The sequence below is a fragment of the Medicago sativa genome, chromosome 6, assembly GCF_051527215.1.
Source record: "Medicago sativa cultivar Bolivia chromosome 6, Bolivia_mono, whole genome shotgun sequence".
NCBI classification, from domain to species: Eukaryota; Viridiplantae; Streptophyta; class Magnoliopsida; order Fabales; family Fabaceae; genus Medicago; species Medicago sativa.
This window is the reverse complement of record NC_140754.1, coordinates 89,813,596-89,822,814: the sequence shown is the minus strand read 5'-3', so window position 1 is coordinate 89,822,814 and position 9,219 is coordinate 89,813,596. Positions and strand designations below refer to the sequence as shown.

General features: G+C 32.8%; 1 long non-coding RNA gene across 1 annotated transcript; it reads right to left on the bottom strand.

The window, feature by feature from the left end:
- Positions 1–4,393: 4,393 nt before the first annotated feature.
- On the bottom strand, positions 4,394–7,107 carry LOC146918075 (uncharacterized). Its single transcript, XR_015015969.1, has 2 exons — positions 6,908–7,107; positions 4,394–5,202 (listed from the first exon to the last, which is right to left on the bottom strand). It is a non-coding gene; the product is annotated as an uncharacterized LOC146918075 (long non-coding RNA).
- Positions 7,108–9,219: the final 2,112 nt, after the last annotated feature.

Sequence of the window (9,219 nt, the reverse complement as noted above, 5' to 3'; positions counted from 1 at the left end):
TGATTCATGTGCATACTTCTGTATGAGAATTTGTACCCTTGATGTATTTGTTTTCTCTGCAAGTTCATGTCATTAATTACTCATTATTAGGATCCCTTTTTTTTTTAATGAGTCATTAGGAACAATTAGAGATTGACAATGACACAAAAGTGGAAATTTTTATAGTCACGTGAGACAATTAAATGAATTATTATAAGCCATTGATCAAATATTAATAAAGGATTGAGATTTGGTGTCAAAATTAATTTGACACCTTGGTGTCAATTGATCCTATCCCTAATAATAAATATCTTTGAAATAAACAAGAAACAATTATTTTTCAATAAAACTATATGTTTGTCATTGATAAATAGAAAAATATACGGGACAAGTTTTTATCAAGAGAAGGAAATACAAGACTTGGGTTGGGGGCCAAAGACCTGACCCAGTAAACCACTAAAGCACAACCCAACAATTCAGTACAAAAATGGTAAAAAAGAGAACAGTCCTAAACAACCATTATCACATACAATCCAGCGAGGCCACGTAGGGGCTCGACAATCCAATGATTGTCTGCCAAAACAGAAACGACCCAAGTTCCAGCAACTATCTTCAAAGTATCAAAAGACCATAAACACCCTTTTGAGTCAAAACAATCAATTACGAACCGAATCCACAAAGTCGCAGAGGTCTTGAAACTTCAGTCGCAGTCCAGATCAAGGGATGAACAAAGGACATAAATCTACCATTGTCCACCAACGATGCAAGAAGCAACCACAACGGATACAATATTTTAGGTATGATGAACGACTACTACCGTCAACCCGGAGCATCTACACACCAAGCCATTTCAAGCAACATCAGGATAAAAGCAGTCATGTTGAATCGAGATATGGATCCAACAGAACAATGCTAGAACTAAAGAACCTATACCTTCAATCCAGAAAATCAAATTCAAGATTTTCAGACAAAATCACAGAGCCAAAACAAAGTCGATATGAATCCAATAGAACAACGCTAGAACTAAAGAACCTATACCTTTAATCCAGAAAATCAGATTCAAGATTTCCAGACAAAATCGCAGAGCCAAAACAAAGTCACCACCCATCTTCATTTCCATGAAACAAAATGAAAACAAACACAAATAAACAAAAATGAAAAAAAAAATAGCAAAAATCAGACCGAGACTAACTCATAATCGCGTCAACACCATAGCTCTACAAGACAATGATGGCGTTGAACGTAACCAGTGACCACAATAGAATCAACACACACCAAGACTCTGAAAGGACAGCCGCTGCGGCGCTTCATCGACGACGATCTGAAATCTATAAATATATTTTTCATTTATACGTAAAAACACGGGACATATATTTACCACTGATAAACATAAAAACATGTGACACATATTTGTCATCATTGCAGCAAAAAAATACTATTATTTTTTAAAAAAAAATACGGGGCATATTTAAAAATTCACGGGATAAATAATTTTCATTGATAATTAAAAAAAATAAAACAATTTAAGATTGAGAAAAAATAGTCTATCACCCGTGCATTGCACGGGTTAACACACTAGTTTCATATAAATTGATGGGTTTGAATCCTCTCCAGTCACATGAGAGTCCAGTGAAATCCTGTCCACTAAAAATTAATGTATGTGGGAATTAATGTGGAAAATAAGAGAGAGAAGACAATTAATGGTGCAGATTGTGTCACTCCAGAAGACTGGAGAAATTTCCACAGGAGGAAATCCATTCCCTAAATTGATCATCCATATGCCTATAGATCTTTGTTCGATTTCTCTACTAAAGTACTACTCACTCCAACATAAGCTTTGTGCAACAAAGCTCTGTTTGGCGATATCAACAAGAATTTGAGCTTATAGCTTTAAATTCATATATGATAAAAAAGACTCATTTGATAAGTTTTTTTTTTCACGAGCTTATATAGTTTTTCTTTTGAAGGGGCACAAATTTATATCTTAATTTTATCCTTGTTATCTTATTTGCAAAAAAAATTATAATTTAACAATTTTTTTTTATGTAATTTCATATTTATAAATTAGTTCAATCGCTAATTTTATCAAAAATTACAAATTCAATAAGTAACTTAGTTTTCTATAAACTATTCACTATAAATTTATTTGTTAAAAGCCAACTTATAAGCTATCAAAAAATATATATTTTGAAACAGAGCCTAAGTCGATTTGAGCAAAATCCCACCAAACAATATTTTGAGCTAGCTCTCCAAAAAAATCGTTACAAGATGATATTATGAAAATACTCATGTTCAAATTATATAATTTTGAACTCATTTTTGAGGATTTTCGGATTATATAATTCGAAAACTTGTTTAACCAGATTTTTAATCAATTTTTCAAAGCAGTGATATACATTATTAGTATGACATAAGTAGAAATGAAAAAAAACAATACATAAATTTTATGAGACATGATACAAATTATCAATAATTGAACACATTTTTATTTGATTAATGTTTACAAATACATTAACATAATGATTATTACAACAAATTATTAGACACCTAAAACTAAATATGTGGTACAAGAAGATGGAGCGGGAAGAAGGGGAAACTTTGTTTCCTCTCGCACATCCTTAGAAGGGAGAAGGAGACTCCGATGAGCAACCCCAAATCCAGACAGATCGCCAATAATTTTTTGTGCGAATTTGCAAGGTAGACCTTCATCTTCTAAACATTCATGTTATTCCTAAAAGATGACAAATATATATTTTTATGAAAGACCAACGAGGGAACGTTGACATCATAAACACCATACATACGAAATGTATAAAAGAGAAGGAGACTGTGAGTTCGAATGAGAATTTGTAAAGTGAGAAATCATTGTTGACTAGTCAAGGGGAAAAACTTAATCTGTTTACATTATCAAGCTTGAAAGACCAGCTGAACCAAATTAACAGTCGTCTCAGCCACACAAAGACACAAGAGGGATATACATTGTTAAATATCGTCGTCCGTCGGTAAACTCATATGAAAGTGTTCGGTTCACCTAGAAGAAGTAACATAACAATGACGTGAGAATCATGTTCTCTATATTTGGTTAGTGTAGTTCTAAAGGACCAGTCGAGTAGGACGCTTCCTTGGTCTAGTCATTTCAAGATATTCAATAAAGTTTGATTCGACCTAGGATCTACGAAGAAATCAGGACTTGCATGAAGATGAAGATTTAAGTTTGGTCGATCCATGATATTATTTTACGTTGTTGAATTACGTTATTGAATTTATTATGTTGTTTAAATTGTTAATTTTAATGAATGTTTTGGATTATATAATCCTCAAAACCTCAAGTTGTAGCACAATCTGGGACCGATTCAGATCATATAATCCGAAATAGTCTGAAATGAGTTCATATTATATAATCTAAACCGAGACCATCGACCATGCCGTTACAAGCAAGGTTCCCTTGTTTTGTGGTGTGTTGACTGAATTTTAAATGTTTTATACATTTACTTTGACTGTAGTTATAGTCTAGGAATGTTCTATGGCTACAAATAGTCTTGCATCCTTCTACAATTTTCTTTGGATGTAGGTTATTATATCATGGTCATTGTTTAGAATTCATACTATCTCAAAATTGTTGTGCAGTTTATGTGGGCATAATAATATCGTAGTCAATGGAGACCTTCGCATCGATTACAATATGATTTTTGGGTTTTGGTCGTGTTTAGATTATATAATCCAAAAATCCCCAAAAAATAGTTCAGATTATATAATCCAAACAAATGTATTTCCGAAATTGAGTAGGGCGCATGAGAAGAAAATAGGGTGAAAAAAAAAAGAATTTACTCCATCCGTCCCAAAACAAGGGAACCTTGCTTGTAACGGATGGATAATTTAAAGAAAAAGCTTTTGAGTTCCCAAACAAATTTATAAAGTCACTAACATAAACACATAAAAAGCCATAATTATAATTTTAAAAAAATGTGAATACTATTGATTGGCTTCCAATTAAACATTTTATGCGGGGCGTTCCTTCCAACACCAAAATGTGTCTATATATTCATTCTCATAGTGATCTTTTAATCATTCGATTAAGCATTGTAAGCACTTGAATTGCCAAAATGGTAGAGAAAAGGATAATGCATTATCGTAGCTCTCACAAAATTTTGCTTGTGGGAGAGGGAGATTTCTCCTTCTCACTTTGCTTGGCAAAGGCATTTGGTTCAGCTGTGAACATGACTGCTACCTCTTTGGATAGTAGCAGGGGCGGATCCAGACTTTAGGTACATGTGGAGCTAAAATTTCAAATAAATAATAATACAAACTTTTTTTTAATCGACAAATATTATTACCTCATTGTTTGATACAACACATTACAATAAAAATTGTTTTTTATCCATTTGTTGAAAATGAGCTAAAATGACATCATTGCTAATTGTTAATAGAACATTTCTTTCTATATAAGTTACAAGATGGTGATGTAGCCACTGATCACCTATTTTGTTACATAGGTTACTCTTCACAAATTTCATAACTAAAAAAAACTAATAAATGGCTTTGGAATGAAATCTACTACAGTAGCACATAAGTCATATTATCATGGCTCATGTTCTTTTTCAACTAAGTGGATACATAGACATGAGCTTGAAGAATTAAGAAATGAAACATATCAAGAGGAATTGAAAATGGAAATGAAACATATTATCGTGGCTGTGAGTGAGTGTACCGTAAGTGTTTTATCCAATAAAAAATATATTAAATAAATAGGGAAAAGCATGTGGAGCTATAGTCCCACATAGCTCAACATGGATCCATCCCTCGATAGTAGAGGTATATTTTGAATGCTCAACTTGGCACAATATATGGTTACTCCATATTTTAATAAACTTGGATAAAAAAAATATTCTTTAGTTGGTTTTGTGAAAATCACAATCAGTTATATCTTCCCTAATTAATGGTGCTGTTTTTTTTTTAAATGTTGATTGTAATTGTGCTAATAGATTCAACTAATTGAGTTTATTTATTTTGCAAAATACTACAAATTTTGAAGAGTTTCTAGTGCGGAAGTATGGATCTAGCAACTTGATTGAACTTGAGGGTCTTGGCTGTACCATCTTGCACGAAGTGAATGTTCACAACATGGCTCAAGACCAGCATCTCAAGAATAATAAATTTGATCGAATAATCTTTAATTTTCCACATGCTGGTTTCAATTTTACCGAATTTCACCATTGCCAGATTCTGTAAGTTATGCACAAAATTTAAATACGTAGTCATGAATTTTCATCTTTTACTCTATATAGAACTGAAACTTTAGATTAAACACGCGTCTGTATCTGATACCGACATTGAGACACGGTGTTACAAATGATTTTTTAAAAATAAAATTGCAGGCTTCATAGAGGATTAGTGAGTGGATTTCTACGGAATGCTAAAAACATGCTTTCTTTTGGAGGAGAAATTCATATTTCTCACAAGACAACACATCCATTTACTGAGTGGAAGATCAAGGATCTGGCAAAAGATGAGGGATTGGAGTTTATTGAAGAAGTGGAGTTTCAAGGATCATTTTATCCAGCTTATAATAACAAGAGAGGATCTGGTTCTAAATGTTATCATAGTTTCCCTATTGGAAAGAGTAGTACTTTCAAATTTGCCAAGGAGAATTTTTTGGATGAGGTTATTGATTGTAGCCGGTGGCGGTTGTAAGGCCCGGCGAGCCCGGACACTTGCCTATTAAAATTGGTGATAAGAGCATATTATTAGTATCTAGTTTCTTGATATAATCATTTCATTTTGATAGAATGAAAATTGCACCAAAATTGCTACTCTTGTTAAAACTAGTTATTCGTAAATCAAAATTGCAGCTCCTTGAATTATAGCTTTGGGTTGGTTGTGTTGATTCTAGAAGTATCCTCTTTATTTTGTATTCCTCCTTAATATATTACTCCCTCCGGTCCTTATTATAAGAAAAAGTTGACTTTTTAGGTTCATAGAATAATTAATGTATCTTAGTGTAAATATAGACTAGATACATCACTTACACAATGAACCAAAAAAGTTAATTGTTTCTTATAATAAGGACCGGAGGGAGTATTTTTTATTTTTTTTAAAACTCGGTAACCGATCTAAGAATTCACTAATGATTCTGAGGGGACTAATTTCACGCCCATTTGCAGAGGCCCCCATGGATTTACACACTGAAATTGACACTAGAGGGAATCAACCTGAGACCTTAATGAGCTCTTATACATGGATCACCTTAGGTGGCATACACCCTTTGACACCCACACACAATTGTGACATGTGGCAAAAACATTGAAAGAAGAGATGAGATGGTGATTATGCGATGTAAAATTACTAAAATACCCCTGACACATGAGGATGTACATGAGAGGTGTATAAAAAAGGGCTAAAGTGATCCTGGATTAATCAAAGATGTTTTCAAGGGACGCGAATAATCAAAGACTAGATATTCAATTCAATTACACATTGTATTCACAAAAATTCGTCTTGTTTGTAAAAAATATTTACAAACCACCACAACTACATAGTAATTCATTCAACAAACATTAAAATTTAAACAAAAGTATACAAGACAAAGTGACAAACCATACTTATGCGCCAAATCATCCCGAAAATTAATATGTACCAAAAACATTAATCAGGGAATAAAACTTATCTAAAACACCAATATTGATAACGATGTAGGAAAAAGATCTTTATTTGTCTCAACTTGCACACATGAACAAACAGATCGCAAACGTTTTTTTTTTTTCTTCAGATTTGTTATCATCAAAATATCAATGGAAAGGACTTGTTCATAGAAACTATTTGGTTAAAAAAATTACATGTTCACTAAGAGATCTAGCTAACCTGAGATTTTGGGTTTCTCTTTGTAAGTAATTCGCTAATCGAGCTTCTTGGGGGCTAAGCAGAAACTTACCAGATTCACATAACATCTTCTTGTCCATAGTTGTGGATTGATGCTTGATGCATGGGTAGTCACCAGGTGATCGTACTATTTTGATGCATGGGTACTTCTTGATGATTCCAAGAAGTACTATGTCAATTTATAGTTAATGTTTGATGATTTACTTCAAGTGTTGTAATGAGAAGTGTAAACTAGAGAGATAGAGACACAGAGAGAGGTGTAAATGAGAAAAGCGGAAGGTTAATAACTAAATGCTTATTTAAGCATCTGAGTAAGGAATCAAATGATTGTGATGACGACGACAACTATGATCATGATGATGTCATTGGATGCTTGCGTAATTAAGCATCTAATGATATTAAAGGTTTTTCGCATTAAACTTGGGACTGTTTTGGACTCTATTTTTATTAGGAATGAAAATAGATCAGACAAACCAATAAGGACTTACTGTTAAGTCTAATTCAACCTCAAGTCAAAGCCATATTTTTGTTTTTAAAATAAACCTAGATAAGGCCATTTCAAAAGCACATTAGCTAAAAAGGTCATGAAGTCTTGATGCCTCAAAGAAAACCTTTTAGGCCTACTAAGTCAAACTACTTAAGTAAATACGAATATTTTTTTTATGGTTATTCATATTATTATATTATAATTTTGTACTTTGTGTAAAAAATATCATCTTTGTTTTTATGAAATTTTTTCATTATTATTTTTTCATTATAGTAGAAATAAGTCGTCAAATAAATTCATACTCTCTAGTATTATGTTAAATTTTAAAATAGAACTTAATTTCGTTAAAATATTAGCTCGTTAGTCAATTTTAGTATGTGTCAGATTAGTTATTCTAAATATTTTGAATAGGCTTTTAAGTTGCCTTACAACCCATACAAGACTTTCAAAAAGGCAATACTAATGTCAAAAAACAAGTCGAATCCTGCTCTTTACCCAAACAGTTTTACTCACTCCCAAAGTAAAATACAAATATACCCCTACGCATGTTAACATGTGTTACGTAAGTTAACTTACGCTAGTTGCAATGTTTACACAACTTAAGTCATCTTACGTGACTTAAGTTGCGCTACGTGATGTTATTAACCCAGGCAGAACCTCATTCTGCCTCATTTTCATCAAACAATACACACATTTCTCAATTTTCTCTCAAATTTCCCAACTTAAAAATTCCTTCAACTTCAAATCAAACAACACTACAACAACAAGAACAAGTAAGCTTTCACTTAAACTATGTTGTTATGATAAAAAATTTCACTTAATCTAGAATTTTTTAGGTTTAGTGTTTTGTTAAAATTTTAAATTTTTTTGCAAGAAATTATAGAATGCTACATGCAAATGACTTATAGTGTTTAATTCTTATGATGTTTAGATGTTTGCATGATTATGTTATATTTTTTACACTTAGATTAGATTTTTTTAGATTTAGGGTTTGTTTAATTTTTGGTTATTTTGCTTTTTGCAATATATGATACAATGTTACATGCAAATGAGTAATATTGCTTAATTATTTTGATCTTTGCATGTTTATGTTGTAGTTATCATTTTTAGGGTTTATGTATAATTTGCACTCCAAGTGTTTGATGAAATGTTTGAATGAGTTTTTCATTGATTGTGTTTAATTTGTAATTGTGTAGATTTGAAGCAATGGCCGGGTGGATCGACGTTCATGCAAAATTCAACGGCGGAGAAACTCAAAGGTTGAAGGTTCGGTGCCTTGATGTAACGTTAAGAGGTCTCAAGGATCAACTGAATGAATTCTACCAATGAGTCAACCCCACAGACACAAGGAGGGTGCAAAATATTCTGTATAAACGTCTAAAGCTCGACAAGGGGAACGTATCATTCACTTGGGTGGAGTTAAAGAACGACGAAAACGTGACGAGTATTTTTTGGGAGCACACCAAGTTCCAGTGGATCGATATGCGGGTGACGTTGCTGAGATCAACTAAAGATATCATCAAACTTGCCAAACGGCCAGGACTCAAGAATTTCGCCCCGCGTTCATGTTTTTCCTTTGAAAAGATTAAATTCTTGTTAGACTGATTTAGATGATGGTATTAGGTGTCAAGGAATGGACCTCATTTCGTTGGCACTTGAATACCATCATCTAAAGCAAGCCTGACAAAAATTTATTCTTTTCAAAGGAAAGCATGAACGCGAGGCGAAATGCTTGAGTCCTGTTGTTTGGCAAGTTTGAATTTGCCCCATTTCAGAGGTAAGACATTTGTTGTAGTTGGAATGCACCTTCCAACTACAACAATTGTCTTCCACTGGATGGGGTAATTCAAACTAGTTAAATGGCAGGACATCGGCAT